Below are 21,836 nucleotides of genomic sequence, written 5' to 3' on the forward strand. Positions count from 1 at the left end.
AAAAAAGTCAATCTAACAAAAAGAGCCACAGTACCTGCTTAAATATTTTATAGATAATTTCATATTAGCTACAGTCACTTATTTACCTGAACTAAAATTGCTATTTTTATAGCGCTTTTATTAAAATAGTTCTTTCCTTTTTAATAAAGTACCTAGTTCAAATATCTTGGACTTGATTCTTTTCAATATCTGGGACCCTCGCATTTTAATAACGATAAAGGAAGACTATTACGACTTCGAGACGCGTACAAAAGTTATTGTCGAGAGCTCCAAAACCTTTCAGGACACAAAACAGAACTAAATAGAATAGAATAGAATAGAATAAACATTTATTCGTGAACACAGACAAGACAAAGAACACATAATAACAACAAGACAGAAAGTAATGAAGTGCCACGAAATGGCCTCATCTCAGCGTGTTGCTGGTGGCTTCCAGCACTGATCTTCCGATGAGACCATCAAGTGAGAAAGATTCACGGAGGGTAACAGACAGAAGAAATGCAAAACACATATACAAGAAAAATGGACTACAGTTAAAAAGAATAAAATTGAAAACGTTACAAGAAAAATAACAACAGGCTGTGATATAAGCAAGATCTAAGTATACAAAAGAATAATAACAAACAGAACAGGACAGAACACATTAAATTAATAAAAAGAAAAAAGGAAAGCGTCATACACCAAAAATGTGATTATTAACTTTTTTGACGAACAACGGGCCTATATCCCTTTAACGGGCAAGACTCAAAAAAATCGTGAGTTCAAACCTCATCGCCATCCTGTAGTACTAAAAATTCTCTACAAGAAAAAAATACAAAAATATAGTCATACAGGGTGGTCTTTTTTGAGACCGTTGCCCTATAAAGGGTTAAACTAAGTAGGTAATTGTTTGTAAAAAGTTTTCTCCAAGATCCCTACCCCTAAACATCTAAACAAACTATAAACTGTAACTAGTTTACACTGTCTTTTTCTCTTAGTCCCTCGTCTTGGGGAATAGGAAGTTAACGCGTCCCTCTCGGCTCTAACGGCCCGATTCAAACTTTATTATTAGATCTACATACGATATGGATATTGTATAGGAACGGATATCTTATGTCAAAGTGAAAAATTTAATTTAATTGAAAATACGTTATTTTTGACGACAGATCGGTATACAATTGTAGTGAGTAAAGGTGGCTTAAAGACTTGTTAGAATGCGACGAGTTCAAAAGAATCTTGTATAGTGAACACAGACACAATAGGTCCAATTCCTAAAATTATATGTTTCGGTTGATCAACTTATCAGCATCGAACCATATTATAAAAAGTAAGTAAGTAAGTAAGTTTATTTGCGAAGAATAAGTAGGTACATTAGTGTCTTAGTTGGTAGGTGACATTTGGTTGCTTATTCTGCTATTTGTACTATACAGGTTGTACTAGCATGCAAAAATCTTAAATTAACTACTATTCTATCTGTATATCTTCAAAGAGATATACAGATATATTTATATATACAAATAACTTGGAACATAAGTGTAATATTATTATCAGATAGTCTAGTTTTAAAAGTTAAGGATATATGCAAATAAAATACAGCAATAAAGGTAAGTAAAGTTAATAATTTGTGTACTTTTAACAACTCGAAACATGAGTACTCCGCGTTGGGACACGGAAGGTGAACGACAAAACTTAGTTACAATTATTATTTATTTCATTAATATAAAATAAATAAATATATTTTATATATATATATATATAAACTAGCTTTTGCCCGCGGCTTCGCTCGCATTAGAAAGAGACAAAAAGTAGGCTATATCACCCTCCATCCCTTCAACTATCACCACTTAAAAAATCACGTCAATTCGTCGCTCCGTTTTGCCGTGAAAGACGAACAAACAGACAGACACACACTTTCCCATTTATAATATTTGTATGGATTACTCAATCATTTTATCTTTTCATGTTTTGTGATCTAAGTAATATTTGTGCAATATGCCTTTAGTTTACTTTTATCTAATAACATAAAACTTAAATGACCTACTGTAGTATTAGTATACTTACTGCATAAAAATATCTTCCAAAAGTCTGAGGGAATAACTCTGAAATAAAACAAGCCCGTATTTGAGGTAATTGAAGGTCGGCCTGCGGCGAACAACTCTTCGTCTGCTTGTAACATCGAACAGCGTACTTCTTTTGACTGAAGAAAGCTTACGAAATAATATTAGGAAGAAATTTTAGAAATTAAATAGTCGAAATACTGTAGTGTCGTCTCTTTCTAATCAATTCATGTAACGAAGAGGGAAAGCATTACAATGCAGCCACTTTTTAATTTCTTCAATTTCTAGTCGGTCTAGTTTTTTGCCTAAAAAATATTATTACAGGAATGAGGGCTATAAAATGTTCAAAATAAAATATAACATCTAAAGATTGCAGACCAATATTTGTAGTACATGTGACTGACATTTTGCGACCAAACTTGTTAGTTTGGTTTGGAGAGCACATATAAATTCGGTACTTACCTACAGTTGGATTTCAGGATTACATTATTTTAAAATATGATATTTATTTTTTTATAATAATTTCTGGGCATGTCACCCTCATTCGTACTAGAAATAACACTGATCCAAGAGTAGAAATTATGAAATCTCCTCAGCTTCTGAATATGAATGTGATATTTCTTGATCGAACCGGGTGTCTTGTTTTCACCATGGCAAAACAGATAAGTTCCATTTGTGTTCCATTGAATTTTTGAAACATTGGATAATAGGCGATACTATATCCCATTTTCAGCTTCAATACTCCAAACTTACGCTATTATCTCACACAAAATGTTATTTTAATTTATAATCAAATTAAACTTAGGTACTTACCGTCATTAATTATTCACGATGCTATTACCAGGCGTTACTTACCCTGTGCGTACCTACATACCTATTTACCATAGCTATGTCATATCGTATCTCCAGACTTTATACACTAATATTATTTTAGGCAGTAATTTCTCTACAAAATTCCTTTGTGGTGAATGTGGAGGCGCGGGAGAAGTCAATTTTGGGCTTATATGGCTGCCGTATAACGCATAAATTAAAAATTACAATAAAAAAAAAGAAATAGGTTTAGGCAGATATTCAATATTTCATACAGATTCGGACTCGCCTGAATGGTTTTTGGCCCACATACCTTACTTAAAAGTGTTCTTACACAATTAATTTGATTTAGTCAAAGCCAAAACACAACATAGTTAAGATCATGTCTACTGAAAGTAATGTTTATTGGCAAAAATATTTAATGTGACGTGGTGCCATTTCATTAAATTCAAATATCGTGTTTAATTTAGCCAGATTTTGGACGTCTGTCACATGTCGGCTCGATGTAAGCACGAATCTCGTGCCTCGTGTCTGTTAGGAGTGATGGGACAGACAAATCGAGTTATAAGCTATCTGCAGTCTAATGAATAAATACTTATTGATCGGAGAGTTGCAATTTTCAAACTTTTTGAATTTTCTAATGTTTTACTTGAACTTTTAAAACAATTTTAAAATAGGTAAAACTGTTTTTTTCATCGAAACACAAAAAAGTTATTGAAAAAAATGACAGAATTATCTTTTTAATCTGTCACCATATCATTTTATATTGTTTCGACGTTATTTCCAAATTATCCATCAGTCATTAACGTATTAAGTATTTAAAATTTTGAGAATCTGGGACACCATTCGTTACTTTTATCACTACGTCACTTACACGTGCTTGACCTACTGGTAACTTTGTAACGTTATTACACAGAATAACTAAGTTAAGTTTACGATTAGAAAACATTCCTAAAATTGTATAATTAATTTTGACTTACGATTGTAAATTAAACAACACTTAGGATTTATCACTATCTTTAGTTGCAAAATTAAAACTATAGTATGTACAATTTGTTCCATTTTAAGGTGCTTCGTCTGATCGTAAGGGTAGGTACTGGTGGCGTCTGCTGTACAGTGGCCTGCGTTGGGGAGCCGGTGCGGGGGCTGGCGCGGGCTCCACGGAAGACCGCGACTGCGCCTGCTGGCTTAGTGAACCTACAGGAATTGGGGTAACGGCATACCCTGCCGCTACTAAAGCTTGGAATTCCTCAGGAGTATATGCCTTGTTATTTCTCGGAGGAGGCAAGTGAGCCCGCTGCTCATCAAGGCTCTGTCCGTGCTGCTCAATATTCACTTGTTCAGCCCTGGGCTGCTCTGCTCTGTACTGTTGCACTTCTTGTCTGTACTGTTGCGTCTCAAGTTTGAGGGGCTGGTCCACTCTCAGGGTCGGTTGTTGCCTTAGTGATTTCTTCGGGCCAAATTTTGGCTTACGTATATGGCAGAATGAGGTGGTTTTGTGGGATCAGCTCGGGTTTGTTCTAAACCTAAAGATTGTAAATCATAACGCGGTCGCTGCTCTGTTCCTCTGTACAGAGGTCGAAGGTAATATTGTTCCCCAAGAACTGGAGTCGGTTGAGGTGAGGCACGAACTTCTTCTGATGCAGGCTGTTCGTAGTACTTGACTGCGCGCAATTTCTCAGGCTCAGGGAACCTCTTCAAATAAGTGACAGGCCTTTCTATGCTGGATGCAGAGATTCTTTGAGGTTCTTGCCTGACAGGCTGAAGTCTAGGAGCTTCGATGATCCTGTATTGTTTAGGAGTAGCTTCAACCTGTTGGTATTGAGGAACAAATCGGTAATTGATTTGAGCGCGCGATTGTTGTAATTTGGGCGCTGGTACAATCTTAAGACCTTGAGGTTCTGTGTTTTGGTAAAAAACTTGTTGAGCGGCAGCTGGAGTTGGCTGAATCGGAGTATAGCGGAGAGCTTGTACAGTCCTTTGGGCTTGAGGCTGAGGAGCTGGCCTGTACAGTTGTTGTTGCTGAGGCTGTTGTTGTTGGACATTGGTTGTCTCTATTAAGTACTGTTGCGGGGCGGTTGAAGCCTGGGGCGGAGTGATTTGGACCTTAGAACGGAGCTTAGTTGGCTTTTTGCTCGGCTTAGTGATGTACCTGTCCACCTGTAATATTAGAAAATAATATTATTTTGTATACGAGTACATACTGTACCTAAGTTACTTTCACGAAATTATAATATTAAGTAGGGAGAAATTAAGATTTTTTTAATAAATTTAAAATTTGTTATCTGTACCTGTTGATACTGAGGTGCAACACTCTGCGTGGAGACCTGTTGGATCTGTTGTTGAGCGTAGGGCCCCTGGTCTTGTCCCACAGGCTGCCCGAGCAGCGCCAGGAGTTCTCTGATCAAAGGAGCTGGGACTGGAACCGGTATCGCTAACCGACAAGGCCGCGCCGACGGACGCTTCGCCGCCGTTGGCGGAGAAGTGGGGACGGGTGATCACGGCGTGGATGGGTGCAGAGATACCTGAAAGTAAAAAAAGCGATTTAAATACTGTTGAAAAAATTGACACTAACACACTTCCTGCTGCTGTAAATGAGTGTAGGTAGATACATTGAGAATTTAAATCATTTTGTATCGAATCGTTCGGCCCATTGGAGAGGCGATCACTACGCAAATAAATTGATTAGTGTTCATATTATACTATAAATAAATCATACTAATATTATAAATGGGAAAGTGTGTGTCTGTTTGTTTGTCCGTCTTTCACGGCCAAACGGAGCGACGAATTGACGTGATTTTTTAAGTGGAGATAGTTGAAGGGATGGAGAGTGACATAGGCTACTTTTTGTCTCTCTCTAACGCGTTCGAAGCCGCGGCCAAAAGCTAGTAAATAAATAATTGCAGTTACTATTTCAAAGGTACTTATTTATTTCGTTGGGAGTATTAATGAGTCTCTAGTTTAATAATGTAAATAGGGCTAAAATGTTACGGTGCTATTCAAAAAATACCCATTAAAGGATTCAGTTTCATTCAAACGATGATTAATTGATGACTTATCAAATGTCAATAATTCCCTAATGTATTCTCCGCAAAAACTGGACCAATGCCGCGAAAATTGCACAAATCATGCTCCCAAAGCGGATTCAGGCTCACTTAGGCTCAAGTAATACTACTTAGTGGTGAGTAGGTTTTTTGCTCAACATGATAAATGTTATTCTTTGGGATTGAAATAAAAGATAAATCTTCTCACGTACCGCACTTATCGAAATTGAAATCCGATTTCATACCCGGAATATACTTATTCCTTAATGGCTTACTCGTAGATTTGCAATAAGGAAAAGTTATGAATGTGAAATAAAATAACCTATATGGCTCTTTCCCTTGCGAATTTATTTTGTGCCTGTCTGAATAAGATAATATTACTGTAAAACGGTTTAATAATTTGCAATATTTTACTTATCCTTGCTGAAAAAGGTTATGTCTTCTTCATTTTGCAACTTTTTAAAAATTGAATCAACTTACTAAAGCTAAATGTTAAAGATATTTTCTAGGTTATATTTTTTAAAAGGTGTCGTTGCAGAGAATGAATTCATAAAACATCTCTACAAAGTAGAACTGCTGCAAATTCTCCTTGTGCTGTGGCTGCGGGTCGCTGAACAGCTGCTCTGCAGCTGCTGCCCGCTGCTGATTGGTACTTTAAAGGATTAAGAAGAGAATATAACCTGTCGCGCAGTCTGCGGCTCTACAAAGTAGAACTGCTGCAGATTCTCCTTATGCTGCGGCTGCGGGTCGCTGAACAGCTGCTGCAGCTGCTGCCCGCTGCTGATCGGTGCTTTTCTCTCCGGCTGCAGCTCCAGCAGTTCCTGGGCGTTGAGGGAGTACACCTGGCCTGGCCGGTACTCCTCCGTGGCAGAGCGGCTGAAATATTGAGTTATAAGGGTTACTTCAAACATTCATATTTTTGTCCTATTTAAATCTTAACACGTTATTATTCGGTTATTGTCATACTTTATAATGTAGTTTCATTTTAAAGACACGATTCTAAGAATTACTTAATTTTATATGGAATTAACTGAAAAATAATATCATAATTTAGATTTGTTTGTGCCGTCAACAATGCTAGGTATATAATAATTGAACATTTGTTTGAGTTTTAATGTATTAATTAAGTGGGTACATGCTATAAATCTTCTAGCCTTACTAGATATTCCAGAAATCTTTTGTTGTGTATAAACTCTCAAAAAATACGTTAGATATAAAAATAGTTACAAAAAATATTTGAATTAAGATATTAACATATTCAAGAGAACAACTTTGTAGATTAAGAGAAACTGACAATATAGTGTGGATTTAAGACAATATAAATCAAACATTGTAACTATTGACTCCAGTAAGGGCCTAAAGTAAATTCTAATTAATGGACTCCGACGATTGATATAATGAAGGCGTCCGTCAAGTGAATATTGAGACCCGAATCAGTCCGAGTGATATTGGGATCTGGAACGTTTATTTGAGGCCAGTGCCCTCTGAAACTGGCAATGAGATAAAAGAAAGGATTTCAGACAAATGAAAGCAAGGCCTGGTTGGCACGTAGCCAATAAAACCTGAATAAATTAGCATTTATTTAAAAAAACTTCGTCTCAACTGTTAGCTACGAGCAAATAAAACTTGAACATCAAAGGATTCGGCTTGTTGATATTGAAGAATCAAGTTAGGTAAATATTTGTCAACGATGCCCATTCAAAATGTACGATACCTGAATGAAATCGTTTAGATTTTATTCTAATATCAGTGTAAATTTGAATGGACTTGTATTATTTGGAATTGCAGGCGTCTATAGAATACTGTGACTGCTTACCATCAGCCGGACATGCGACTTGTTTGCCACCGTGGTATAAGATAAAGAATAGTTACCTGAGTCCCGGTCATCGTCTTGAGGCTCTTCAACAGGTGCTACTTGTTCCTGAAAATATAAATAAAAACGTAAAAAATTATAGGCATTCAGAAAATCATCGACTACTCGTTTCATTAATTATTCGGTACTAGAGTCTGAGACGCGGTAGATAACAGTCGTCAAATACTTATTGGAATTCGATAGAATTTTATTGAGCTTAAAATTTATAAGTACTGTGAAAAATTCAGCACATCTCAAAGTCTTAAAGAAAGAACAGTAAAAATGCACTTCGAATTGGTGCTGAAATATCTGGATGGGTTTTTAACACGGCACTGCTTTTAATCCAATGGCCGATATGGAATTAACGTCCAGGGATCCCATTCCTATTGCTTAAACTACGGAAAAGCGCCTTAGGGAGAGATTCGAACTTTAAAGTACACACTTATGGCAAATGATACATTTTTATGGGCTCTGGGTGTTACACAATTAGCACTGCAAATTTTGAGAAATAAAAAACTGTGTATTTTCTTGAAAATCAGATTATTTTTATTAGATATGTATTCAAACATGATAATCACAAGTTAAAACTAGATGGTTTGTAGGTATTTAGGAAAATATATCAAATAATAAAAAAATGTGAACCACAGGAGTGACAGCTATTCCACAGAATAGATACAAAATTAGCATTGTTCATTTTAAGTACTGAAAACCTTATATTTTCTTTTAAATCACATGATTTTTTATTAACTACTCTTCAAACAAGAGTATCATAATTAAAAACTAGATAGTTTCTTGGTATTTAAGAAAATATAAAAAATAATAACAAAATATTGACCACAGGAGCGACAGCTATTCCACAGAATTGAGCTAAATCAGTTTTAGCACAAAAAGTACTCTTATATCTATTTTTATTTCAATAAGATTCTGAAATCTAATAGACGTGTATCAAAATAAACGAATAAAAAATCAATAATGATATGATTGTATGAAAAACAATTGTCTTTAGAAATTATTTCAGTTTGACCACTGGAGATTTCCTGTGGTCAAACTGAATTCGTTTAGTTTTATAACGTGAACGTGAATGATGATATTTATTGATTTAATATTCTGATATTTAATCAAAAAATATCTTCATCACTGTCGTCATCAATGTTCAATGTTGCAATGTTTTTTTTTATCTTTTTTGGGGCCAAATCAGAGTCATCGCAGAATGTATTACGAAAATAAGGTCTCTTCCTAGGTGTAAGAGGTTCAGGTATATGTGTTGGAGGCTCTGGTGTTGGGGGCGTTCTAGGTCCAGTGACAGTCGAAGCGTCAGGCGTTAGGGGACTAGGAGTTGGCCTAGGAGGATCTGAATTAGAAGAAGCTGGGCTAGGAGGATTTGAATTAGAAGACGCTGGCCTAGGAGGATCTGAATTAGAAGAAGCTGGCCTAGGAGGATATGAATGGCCAGAAGACACATGACCGGTAGAGTCAAAACTGTAACGGACAGGACTAGATGCAGCTGAATTCGAAAGATCTGGTACATAATTAAGTTGCTCAGAATGGGCTCTTGTTGATTGAGTTCTCAAACTTGTGACACTTGGCATAATGATCTGTCCTAGTTTATAATGCGGACATTCAACATAAGCTGGACAAGTTATACAACTTAATCTCCTAGCCTGAAGTAAATCTGGTTTTATTTTGCTCCACGCAATTTGATGTATCTGAAATGTTCCTCTGAAAGGTCGCAGTTTACAAGCTGCTGCTAATTGTTGAATTTCATCAACAAACTCGTCATCAATCCGAATAATATTTATATTTTTAATATTATGTTTCAGGCATTCAAAGAAACCGTCGATTCCTGTGATGTCCTTGCCATTTGCGACTGCATTATCACATACGCGTTTGATGCACCCACCAACGCCATCAGGTGCCCCCTTGCCATGGCCTGCCTCACTAAAGTGCCAAATAATAGTGTCAGCTTGAGAAATTTTACTTATATATTTGGCGATCATAAAGAACATAGTTTTATTTCTGTATTGGGTGGATGGTCCATCACTTAATATATGCAGGAAGGATAAGGCTGGCGTCAAGGATTTCATTTTCTCTATTACGGGCTTAAGATGAGCGCAGATAAGGACTGGGTCATGTCTCAAATTTTCAGACACAGTACAAAATGATGTTGCTTTTACTCGGTTCTCCGGAGGGTGAGAGTCGCTTGAATAATAAACACATGTGTGCAGGGAAAGTTGAGCTTTGGATCCGCCAAAATGTGCTGACTGAACTTCTTCCCCATATTTGCATCCGTAGTTTTCTGAGAAGTCGATATGAAGTAATCCTTCTGAGGGTGACATATTATGTTTTATGAAGCGAACAGCTTTAAACTGGTTGATAATATTGGCTAAATGTTGCATGAATTTGGGTAAATTCGATCGAAAAACTTGTATTAGCAATCGTTGGGTTGTTCTTACAGTTTCTTTTATTGTTTTCTTACACTGTTTTTCTTGACCCCTAGTAGTCACCGTAACATTTTTTGTAATCCATCTTTGGTAAATAATTGTGTCACTTAAATCAGTGCTATCAATATCAATATCCTTTGAGCGGCATTGTAAGCATTTTCGTTCTAAACAAGATACACTAAGAATTTTATTGCAGCAAAGTGATTTAGCAACATCAGTGGCTGATGAATAAGGCAATATTTTTGCTTTATGTAAAGCTTGTGCAATAAAATCATTATTCGCGTGAAGAGCACACAAACAAGTGTTTCTTGAAGCCGCTTTAGGTAAAACGACCCAAAATGGACGACATCGTCGAAAAGTTTCATATGATACGATTACTCCCGTTTTGTTGAGAAACGTCTTATGAAGGTTAAAGAGTGAATCATTCAAAAGTCGTATTTGCTTTTTCACTTGTCTTCGCGTAATGGTTTCCTTTTTCCCAGCTGTTAATCTACTATTTTCATCGTCAAGTAAGAATTCTGTAATTTGCTTTCGTATTGCCTCCTTCGATTTTCAGTCTTATCATCTTTCTTCCTTTTTAGTCTTAATAAACGCATCCTATATTTAGCCAATTTTTTCTCAAGACCATCCAATCTTTTTGACAGACGCATATTTTTAGCTTTTAATAGGCGTCTATTTCGTGCGCTGACCTTCCTTCCTACAGCTATTCGTGAAAACGATGTACTCGGACTGGATGAAGGTGTTTCTTCTCTTAATATTTCCTCCGTCCGTTTTGTTAATTTTGCCTTCTCACGCCTTATCTTAGATTTTTCCCGCCACACTTTTCGAATCTTCCTCTGTTCTCTTGGGGTAAAGTCCTTAATTGATTTCACTAGTCCTTCCTCTTTTTTTTTGGTATCTCTCCCTATCTTTCCTACGCCTGTCTTCAATAGCGGCTGTATCTAATTTCGCACGGCTTCTGCGCATACTCATTTTTTTTTGTTCACGCCTACGTTTTTTCTTCTCTTCTTCGCTCAACTGTACAGTTCTTCTGCTTCTTGGCATTCTAACTGAAAAAACAACAATATCTTCATGCCAATAAGCCCCAAACAAGCACCATTTTGCACGATTATTATCAAAATTAGCGTGAACGAAGAAGTTATAATAAAGTGATTTTTTATATTATTAATTATTAAAATGGACTTATGTTTGCACCACGAAAACGAAAACATGATAACGAAAGCAATAACTCGAATCCACAAACATTCTCATTAAACTTCCACGCCATAATATATTAGAAATAAATATTTAGGTCATACACAGATATAGGTTTGTGTCTCTCCTGTGGACATATCTAAAGCAAAGGGCATAAAGTGTTTTAAGTACTAATTTTTCCGAATGGATTCATATTTAAATTGAACGGTGCCTTATTTTTTATGTCATTGTGAGATAAAAACGTCAGTTGTGATGCACACACCCTGTAAAGTATTGACCACAGGAAAGATAACTTCCGTTATTTTAAATTAAAAAACCGTTCTGTGGACATAGGTCTCTGGGGTGGACCAATTCCACGCGAGAGATCCGTGTCCACAGAAGTGACAAATTCAGCATACCACAGAAAAGATTTCCACAGAAGGGTTTTTTTAATACAAAAAATATCATTTGACGCATGTGTTTTGAGGTTAGAAGCCAAGCCGATTCGGTTATGCAAAATAGCCCTTCTGAGCTATTCTTAAGGCATATTTAATAAATATTGAAATATTTACTTACCGATATACACAAATCACAGAAAAGATGCACCGATATCTGACATTTGGACTAACTATTTATCAAAAAGGTCGGGAGCACAATTCTCGCACTGTAACTCACGACCTTCAAAATGGCGACTGACAGCTTGAAAGTGTTGCCAGTATAATACTCCGTTGTTTATGGAAGTTTTTATTATTTTAGTGATTTTGGTTGGATTTTTAAGGTCCACAGAGTAGTCGTTCAACCGTATAACCCTACGTTTATTGCCTCTCATGTCAAGAGGATTACAAATTTTGGAGCAAATGAATCGGAAAATTCAATTTCGTTAATGAACATAATTATTACACAAACCACACTAATTTGTTACGCTATAAATTTTAAAACTGTGATACGTTGAACTTGTTATCCAAGAATCTGAACAGCCCACAGATGGGACTTTTACCACCAATTTGTTTTTTTTTTCAGGTATTAATTTTGTTTTGTTTTATATCTGAGTAATCAATATTGTACACTAGATACTGTACAATGCATAAAAAAATATAACAAGATCCAGTGCGCAATTCTTTTTTTTTTTTTGGTCCGAACATGCGTTTGGGTATGACCCCTCTAGATACAATATGGGGTCGGATTAGTCAGTGTCAAATGACGTTTCCTAAAGAAGATGGTCTCTTTTGACAGTGATGTATTTAGAGCAGGTTGACCAGCACACTAACGTGATTATAGTCTATCGCGTCGGTGCGTCATTTTTGCACTTACAGAAAATACGCAGTGACGCGATAACCTATATAACGCTACCGTGTTTTCCCGTCTGACATTTGACGTAGGCGACGACTTTAACGTAGCTGTCGAAATATTATATCCCGTCTCTGAAGTTCTGGTGACAGTGGATTTGAGTGTACTAAGAATTGGAATACGCTATACTTCGTTTCTTTTAAGATTAGAATTATCTGTCAAACGGGTAAACAAAGAAGCAGTGGTCGTAGACCTTCCTTCTTCGATTTCGGCCGATACCACTGATTTCTTGGAACTTATGTACATAGTATTATAAGTTATAAGTTTGACAGTTTGACAGATAATTCTAATCTTAAAAGAAACGAAGTATAGAGGCTTACCATCGAGTCGCTACACAATAAAAAACTGGCAAATTCAAAAAATCTATAGCTGGTAACCCAAATCATAATGCAAAAAACTGCTCGAACCTGATTCCAGTTACAGATTATCGAAAATAGCATGCTTCTCACACTACTCCGATCGGTTTAGCCATTATAACATCCGTAACAAATGCACTAAGACAAAGGTCGAGGTTACGTACAAAAAGAGGTTGACAGTCAGTTTGATAGATAAAGTTGTTGCCATAATTATATAGAATTCTGAAAAAAAAAAAACGTTTGTGCAGCGTCTCGTTGGTCAGCCTATGCTGGAAACACACTGTCAGCTCAGTCTCTCTAGTCTGCAACTCTACGAAGTCTAGCAACATTAACATTTTTCCAATACTCGCATTGCATGTCACTTATTATTTACACTATTCCAAGATTTCCAAGAGATTGTGTTGCAAGCTATATAAATACAGTATGAAAAAAAATCAACTTTAAATTTTAATTCGAATACCGCTTTTTTGTTCAAGCTTATTCAATTATGTAGCTTAATCTAACTAAGTAACATTCCATGTTTTTCAGAACGTGGAAATCATTAATAAGTACAAATAAAGAACACGTGATAACCGTCACTTCTCTAATAATGCTAAGCTTTTTAAAGTTTTAAAATTATTGCTACATTGTACGAGCGACATGTTGAAACTAAGTGTGGTCTAATTTATTTATATCAAGTTTACCTATGGCAATTAGACATGTCCCAAAACTGTACATCATAATAGGCTACTTTCCTCGTAGTCAAATCAGCTTCTTTTTAAGAACTGTCAAAACGATTTTGAACGACCTGCTACTATCTTATACTTTTAAACGAGCAATTCTTGTATATTTATTTATTTATTTATTTATTTATTTATATATTTATTTATTTACACTGACGATCTCGGAAACCGCTCTAACGATTTCGCAGAAATTTGTTATGTGGGGGTTTTTGGGGGTGAAAAATCGGTCTAACTTATCCTTAGGTCCCGGAAAACGCGAATTTTCGAGTTTTCATGCGTTTTTCTTCGCGCGCCATCTCGTGTGCAGTAGTTGTACTGTTAAGACAGAATTCTTTCGGTCGATGTAAGTACAATTTATTGCAAACACTAGATGGCGACACAGGTCAAGGCTAGATATGGAATTAATATGAAATCGAATTCAGTGACGTCATGGTCAACTGATTTACTTTATATATTTCTATCTCATTCATAAAATATAAATTAGAGTTTAAAATAACTTTTGTCACTGTTTTTCTTATAATTATCTGATACTTTATTTCGTGCATGGTAAAAAATAATTAAAATTTTTAGTACAGTCAAGTTGCCTATTATGTGCTTCGTACAGTTCGTACGGAAGCAATGAAGCAACTATGTGCTTAATCTCCCTAATCGACACTCCACCATTATAGTAATATGATCATCGTATCATGATTGATGACTATTCCTCTAGAGATCGAAAGTTAGGTGGCAATCTACTTTTTCACAATGAGTTCGATAATTATGTTAAAGGTAAAAACTTGTAATAGGCAATATATGACACAATATTATACCTACCTGCTGAAATTATAATGTACCTACTGATCTACAATCACACTGAGCAACTTGTATTATGAAACCAACCCATAAATCGCGAAAAAATGGTATATCTTCACGTATTGAGGTTGATCCTTTAAAAAGGCGCAGTTTGATCTAATCTTCATACGTAACTATTGCAGAGTAATAAACGTATCCTAAAATTTTAACTAAAAATACGTGAGTTTGATTTATATTTTAAGCATTACATACCGTGAACTATGGCAGTTGAGTAATAAACGTATTTTAAAATACCCATATGAAAACTGCATCTCCACACGAGACAAATTAAACACAATACTTACAGAATTAAGTAGGTCTAACGCGACAAATTAGCGATGTGACAACAGCACGTGTCATAACATGCGTACAATTACGCAGTGAAAGCCGAGGAAAAATGAGACAATGCCGCGATTATCGGCCATTTTCGAAACTGCGCGGACGCGGCTAATGCGGCTATATCTTTTGCACAACGTGTTGATCAACTACTGCATACCTAGTCTACGGGTATTTGCTCAGCTCGATACGAACTTTAATATCTTAAAGTAGGTAGGTATTCATATCGTGTGTAGGGCAAATGTCAATAATCGACATTACTACACAGAATCTGTGGTCGTAATACTAAAAATCTGTCAAAAGTGACGTCTTTTTATGTTAAGATACGTCGGTTTTACAGTGACATCCATATTACCCGATCCTTATTACCTATTAAAATGTTGAACATAATATTAAAGTTCAAACCAAGCCATTGTATACTAAAATGTACATAGTTTCTTAGATAAAAATCAATAAAATAAGTTACTGTGACTGAAAATGACACGGTATTTTTCTACCGTATTAAAAGAAAATTACGACGAACATTAAAACACTTTGGCACTTTAATATCCGTTGAGAAAATCGAATCTTTTGAACGGCCGTAATGGCCGCCGGCATAAATGCGACCTTCATAAAATACTTACAATAAACTTGTATCACAGATTAAATACATCATAAAAATACACTCCACTTTGGTAAAAGATACCTTTAGAAGGTGACCTTTAGGATACGAACGAATATGCATTTCATTTTTCACTTTTGCAAAAAAAGTTTAGTTATTTCTTATTTTTATTTAGGTACTTCAATTAGGCATATTTAGGTACACCAGGTAGGCACCTATTATTCGGACACGACCAAATATGTACTCGTATTGATGGACTACTTATGTCGGGTCAAATTAAAAATTAATCCACTTTTTTTTTAATTGTCGCGTTTTACGGCGTTGTTGAAATATTTATTACATACCTACATAAAGTTTAAGGAGTAAACTAACGAATGATGTTAATTTAGATACCTAAGGGACCGTCCACGGGGTCCGCCGAGGACGGACGCAAGGCCTGACGTCGCATTTTGGCGCGCGACGCGCCCCCAGGCGGCGCGCGCGCCTTCGCGTCCTATAAAAATGTACTGAGGAGACGTTTTTTAAATTACATTCAGGCGGCGTGGCGCTGACGTCCGTTCCGCGTCGGCGGACATGCGTCTCTTGAGTGTGGACGGTCCCTAATGATCTATGTCTAAAATAAAATACAAATTTCCTTCGCAGACTATATCAAGAAACGAGACACAGATTTTATGAGATGGCAGAAAAGAGACAACACCTCGACAAAAGCGAAAATTCTACCTAAGGACGTGAAGTTCGTCTGCGTGATAAGCATTACCAAGAAGAGCTCCGAAAGCAACGAAGCGACACTGTGAGTACGTATACGTATATTGTTCACGTCATTTTATTTATTAAGTATAGATCGTGATTGCCCAGGTAAGGGTCATAAAACATTGTATTAAAAAAATACGGAGCGTCAGAAATTTTGTGATATTTCTTTCATAGGGATAATAGTTTTCGAATAAAATAAAATCTCCGCCCGAGTCCGCAGCTTGGCAGCCGGCCTGTGACAGATGTTCACCGCTCAATGCAGCGCCGCTCCGATAGTTCCGAGTGTTCTGACTCGGCTCGAAGTTGCCTGCCAGATGTACTCGTACTATTACGGCTAACTCCTTCAACTTTTACCGATAAAGTCGAATAAACTTCCGTTTCAGATTTTATGACAGTAATAAGTGGAACCAATAAGAACTTTAATGATTTTTTTCATAAAAAATACAGTTCCGTTGTTATCAAAATTTATCACGTAAGTTTTGTTATTGGCCAAATCTTCAATTCTTCCAACGAAATATGTCGTAAATATGATATTCTTGTTTTACTCATTAATATTAAATTTAAAAGAGTAATTTATTATTAGTATCTCCCTGCCATTTTGTCTTGATGGACATGTTTTACACGAAAAAGCTATTCGGCTGTATAACGCTCTGCCGTTATAAATTAGGCTGTGCAAACACTCTTTAAAGCTTTAACATATTTCTTACATGTTTTATAAATATTTACTATCATTATTACCTATTCCTATTATTTTCCTTATAAGATCGCGTAATTTATGAGGCTCAATTAAATTCAGAATTGGTTTAAAGTGTTCCGTCAATTATTTTCGCAACGCCTTATCTCGCACAATAGTGAGAAGACTTCGCAGGGAACAATGCCAGATAAGAGATAACCTAATAGCAGAATGAGGTTGATTAGTAAAAGATGATCTACTACTTATATGAGGGCTTGTGTAACATCTAAGTGTGTTACATTGAAATATCTACTAATCTTTCCGACGACGTTTGCGAAAGGATTGTGGTTTGAAATAAATTTTAATTAAAATTTTAAAACCATTAAGAAGAACCCCGCTCCATCTGGTGATAGCAAAATGTGGTTTAATAATAAACGAATGAAGAATATTCTTGGTAAAGGCAGTAATTTCACAGTGGTGAATCGTGTTTTATCCATACTAATATTATAAATGGGAAAGTGTGTGTGTCTGTTTGTTTGTCCGTCTTTCACGGCAAAACGGAGCAACGAATTGACGTGATTTTTTTAAGTGGATATAGTTGAAGGGATGGAGAGTGACATAAGCTACTTTTTGTCTCTTTCTAACGCGAGCGAAGCAGCGGGCAAAAGCTAGTAATATATATGTGACGAATGAGTCAAAGAGTCAAGAGACTTCATTTTCTCCACAAATTTGTGTGGGTAGCTATTGATTTATGTTAAGTTCTGCTTGAAAAATGTACCTATGTAGATATTTTTTGGCAAATAAATGATTTGTGATTGTGTGATTGTGACAAAAAAACCATTGACAGACGTATTATAAAAGAAAATAAAATTGGAAGCCTCTTTACCTCACAAAATAAATAATAATGTCCTCATTTCGATGATGTATGGTATGAGCATTTATTTGTAGGCTGAACACAGATGTATTTACCTACTGAGATATGAATGTTTTATAAATAATTAAGTATTTATGTACTCATTATTTCACATTGCCGTCAAATATGAAAATAAGTACTTATTTATTGGGCTTAATGGGGGCTGAAATTTACTTTGGTAAGATTGTTAATACATCGAATTTGTTATTCAAAGAAAATATTTGAAGTTAAGTAAAATTACTGTAATTTTTGATGTTTATTAAAATTACGATAGTTCGTTTAATATTTTAAGTCAATGCAAATAAAGGACTACCTATCCAATTTATGTATTTAGCCATCATCGTCATCATAGGCCTTGAATAGTTTTTCTAAAAACAACGCTAGCCCTGTGCAACACATTCACAACGTAATAAACTAATTGCAATTTGATTATAATACGTTTGACGACCGGTCTGGCCTAGTCGGTAGTGACCCTACCTGCTAGGGTCCTTGGTTCGAATCTCAAGTAAGGGTTTTTATTTGTGTGATGACATATTTGTTCCTGAGTCATAAATGTTCTCTATGTATAAAAGTATTTGTATAAATATCATACATTATCAATGTCTGAGTACCCACAACACAAGCCATCTTGAGCTTACCGGGACTCAGTCAATCTGTGTAAGAATGTCCTATAATATTTATACGTGTTATTCCATTATTTATTTTATACATAGCAAATGATCTTGCTAATAGTTATTAATGACTGTGGTTTATGAGCAAATCCCGCTGTAACCGCGGAATAGAAAGAACACTGCTTTTTAGCAATTGGTGTCAAACGGCTTTCTCTGCGAATCCGGTGATTAGGGACGTCAATAATGGCAATTTTTACGATGTGTAATAATAAGTCAGAGTCTGACATTAAAGACTCTGTCATACGTGAATAACAAAAAAACGCACTGATGAAATGAAAAAGTAATCTAACTTACCGGCGAAAATGTTTCACAATTTTATTGCGTCGAATGCTTCGGACGGTACAAGTAGATGTATACCCATGTAAAGTCGTCATATAGGAATGTCATGACAATTTATGTTATGAAGGTAACATGGGGAGTCAAATCTCATAGATATTCATTATGAATTACGTAATTAGTAATCTTATGATAAGCATCATAACCACACTTCATTTGTAGATTTTATCGTTCAAAAAGCATGATCGTCATGCCTGTTAAAAGAGGCAGTTACAAAGATGTGTTACAAAAACAATATGATATGTCCTGATATGTAATTTAGACGATATCGACGTTGTCCATAAAAAAATAAAGATTTGAAATGAAATTCAGCTCGTATCAGTTCAGATTCGTATTCAATTGGCCGCGTGCCTAATGTCTTACAGCTCCATATTTGCTTGGAATTTTGCCTCCGGTTCTATTTCCTGCATGTAATCCACTCACAATTACTAGGCAGATGTTGTGTCAGGCTAATTTTGCATATCCGCTGGCATAAAGTACTGGCTAGTTGTGACGAAATCTAGGGCACAAAAGTGAAAGGGCGAACTGAGGACATTATATAGCCGTTGCAAATAAATTCGCAGGTCTAAGTCATAATGTTATGTTAGGTAACCTGATACCGTTTAGCGATAGCAATATTCTAATTTCATTGAAATGTAGTGAGGAGCCCTTAAGGATTGGATTTTTAAGATATCAGGGTTTATTTTAGGGTTGTTTATATAATTTTATAATTACGAACTTCCAAGCCCTACCTATAGAAGTGACCCTGACTGAAACAATTTTGAAAAAGTTTATTCTCTGTTTATTAAAAAGAATATTTGTAGAATATGAACACAATAATACATTGAAGTGCTAATTAATTTCGGCTATTCCGCAAGAATTTATGATTCCACCTAAACACAAAGCAATTTGAAAGTTAGGGGAAAATTTTCTAGCGAAGTTAAACAATTAATATTGGAATAATGCTGTGCTTGCCAGAAAAGGCGGTGACTTATGAGGTTGCACCAAAAGAATGCAATGGAAGATGCATTGCACAGGGTTGCGCCGACAGTAACAAAACAACAGAACCTTAAATCTTTGGTTATTAACTACTTTTTAAAAGACATCGTTTTGTATGCAGTAATTTGACTGAAAGTTCTTTATCTATATAAGTTGGATGTTGAATAGTTGGATTTAAATATAATGTACGGTCAGCCAAGAAAGTGGTTTACCACTTTTCGACTCTATTTGAAACACACAAGGTCGAAAAGTGGTAAACCACTTTTTTGGCTGACTGTACAGTTGAGTGAATATTAGGATCAAAACAAACCGATTTTTTTGTTAATACCCAAACCTTTGAATTTACATTTGCTTTGAAAATGCACATGTAAGAACGGGCAAAAATCTGACGGAAAATGTTATTTAAGAATTTCACGTAATTTTATAGCTACCTATTTAATTTCAACTTGACTTGTACCGGTAAGTAATGTTGAGATTAACGATGAAGGAGGAGCCAAATGAGGTGTTCAGTTCACTACAATATCTGATGTATGTATTGTAGAACTGACTACAGCATCATTTTTTTTTTTGGTAAATGTGTCTGGCTCATTAGGTACTATGAGCTGTCTGTAGATTGAACAACATTCAAATTATTCTCCCATCGCATGCATAAATGCTTCATTCGGGATTGATAATGATAAGGATTATTGGTCAAAGCTGATAAAGTAATAGCTATATCATATAACATGATGGAAATATTTTATCTAATTGCACATGCAACAAACACGCACCTCATGTTTAAATTCTTGTTTATAATTATATTTATGGCAGGAAGTATATCTTGGAAATCTTAGCTCCTAGAAGCCAGTCAATTCATAACTCTCGTAGAGAGTTTTCCGTATCCCCCTTAAACAAAAATGATAATATTTTACCTGTTTTCTAGCTGTTCTGTAAACGAGGTGAGCTGGTAGAACTCCTTCTTGCGTTTGCCGTTTGTCCTTGTTTTGTTCAGGCTCTTTTGTATCTTCCTTTTCTTTCACATCGGCTGCGTGAGCGAAGAGGATTATTGCTGGAACAACGAGATAAGAAATATTAATTGGGCGTGTGTAAAGGCTTTTAGGATTATGAAACCCATTGCGGTGGACGCTATTAACAATTGTTAGTCGTCATGTGAGCGAACCATGATGTTTACTTATTTGAGTTTGAATGTATTTTAGGGATACATTTATTGACTATAAACTGAAATAAATGTCATATACAAAGAAAAAATTACCAAGGCCTCCAAGTGTCCAATGCTGGATTCGAACCAGCGTACTCCGTTATACATTTATTGAGTTAAAATTATGATCGTTATTTTAATTAGAGTTTTCTGTGACCGGTGATCGGTGATCCAGTGATCAAATGATTATTTTCATCGAAAACGAAGCGCTGAAAGCTTTTCCCCGTGAGTCAACACGTCATCAGTCATTCGTATGACTGTCAAAGTCAAGGTCTTACTTAGCTGAAAGTTAAGCTAGATGATTTACAATAAAAAAAATCTTGTTTTGTAATTTCTTGTGCATTGTCATCGTTTTTTGATTTTCTAACATAGTCGTACCATCGTTAAATTCTAATTTCCGTTGGAGTAATTAAATACAAATAAAGTAAAATAAAACATACATACATAACATTAATAATCTGCTTTGTCATAAATATTAAGATTTAGAAGACAATAACCGCTTATCATATCCAACTCAGCTCCCTACATAAATTTACTTATCCGCAAGGGAAAAATAGATACGAAATTCACGATCGAAGCTCCTCCAGTACGATTGTAATTATCTACTTCAATAAACACGGCTCCAGAGGCTGGATCAAGACCTTTTTTCTTGGATTTTCTTGGATTTGGACGAATATTACGGATTAATTTTCTCTTTCGCTTTTTTATAAGATACTAGATTTTTCCCGTGGCTTTGCTCGCGTTTATTTGAAAATTGCGGAATGCTCC

At 35.6% G+C, this 21,836-nt stretch overlaps 1 pseudogene; it reads right to left on the minus strand.

The window, feature by feature from the left end:
- Nucleotides 1–3,846: 3,846 nt before the first annotated feature.
- The window catches only part of LOC125230707, a 67,095-nt pseudogene continuing 49,105 nt past the window's right edge, over nucleotides 3,847–21,836 (minus strand).

The sequence above is a fragment of the Leguminivora glycinivorella genome, chromosome 1 (genome assembly GCF_023078275.1).
Source record: "Leguminivora glycinivorella isolate SPB_JAAS2020 chromosome 1, LegGlyc_1.1, whole genome shotgun sequence".
In the NCBI taxonomy this organism is placed as follows: domain Eukaryota; kingdom Metazoa; phylum Arthropoda; class Insecta; order Lepidoptera; family Tortricidae; genus Leguminivora; species Leguminivora glycinivorella.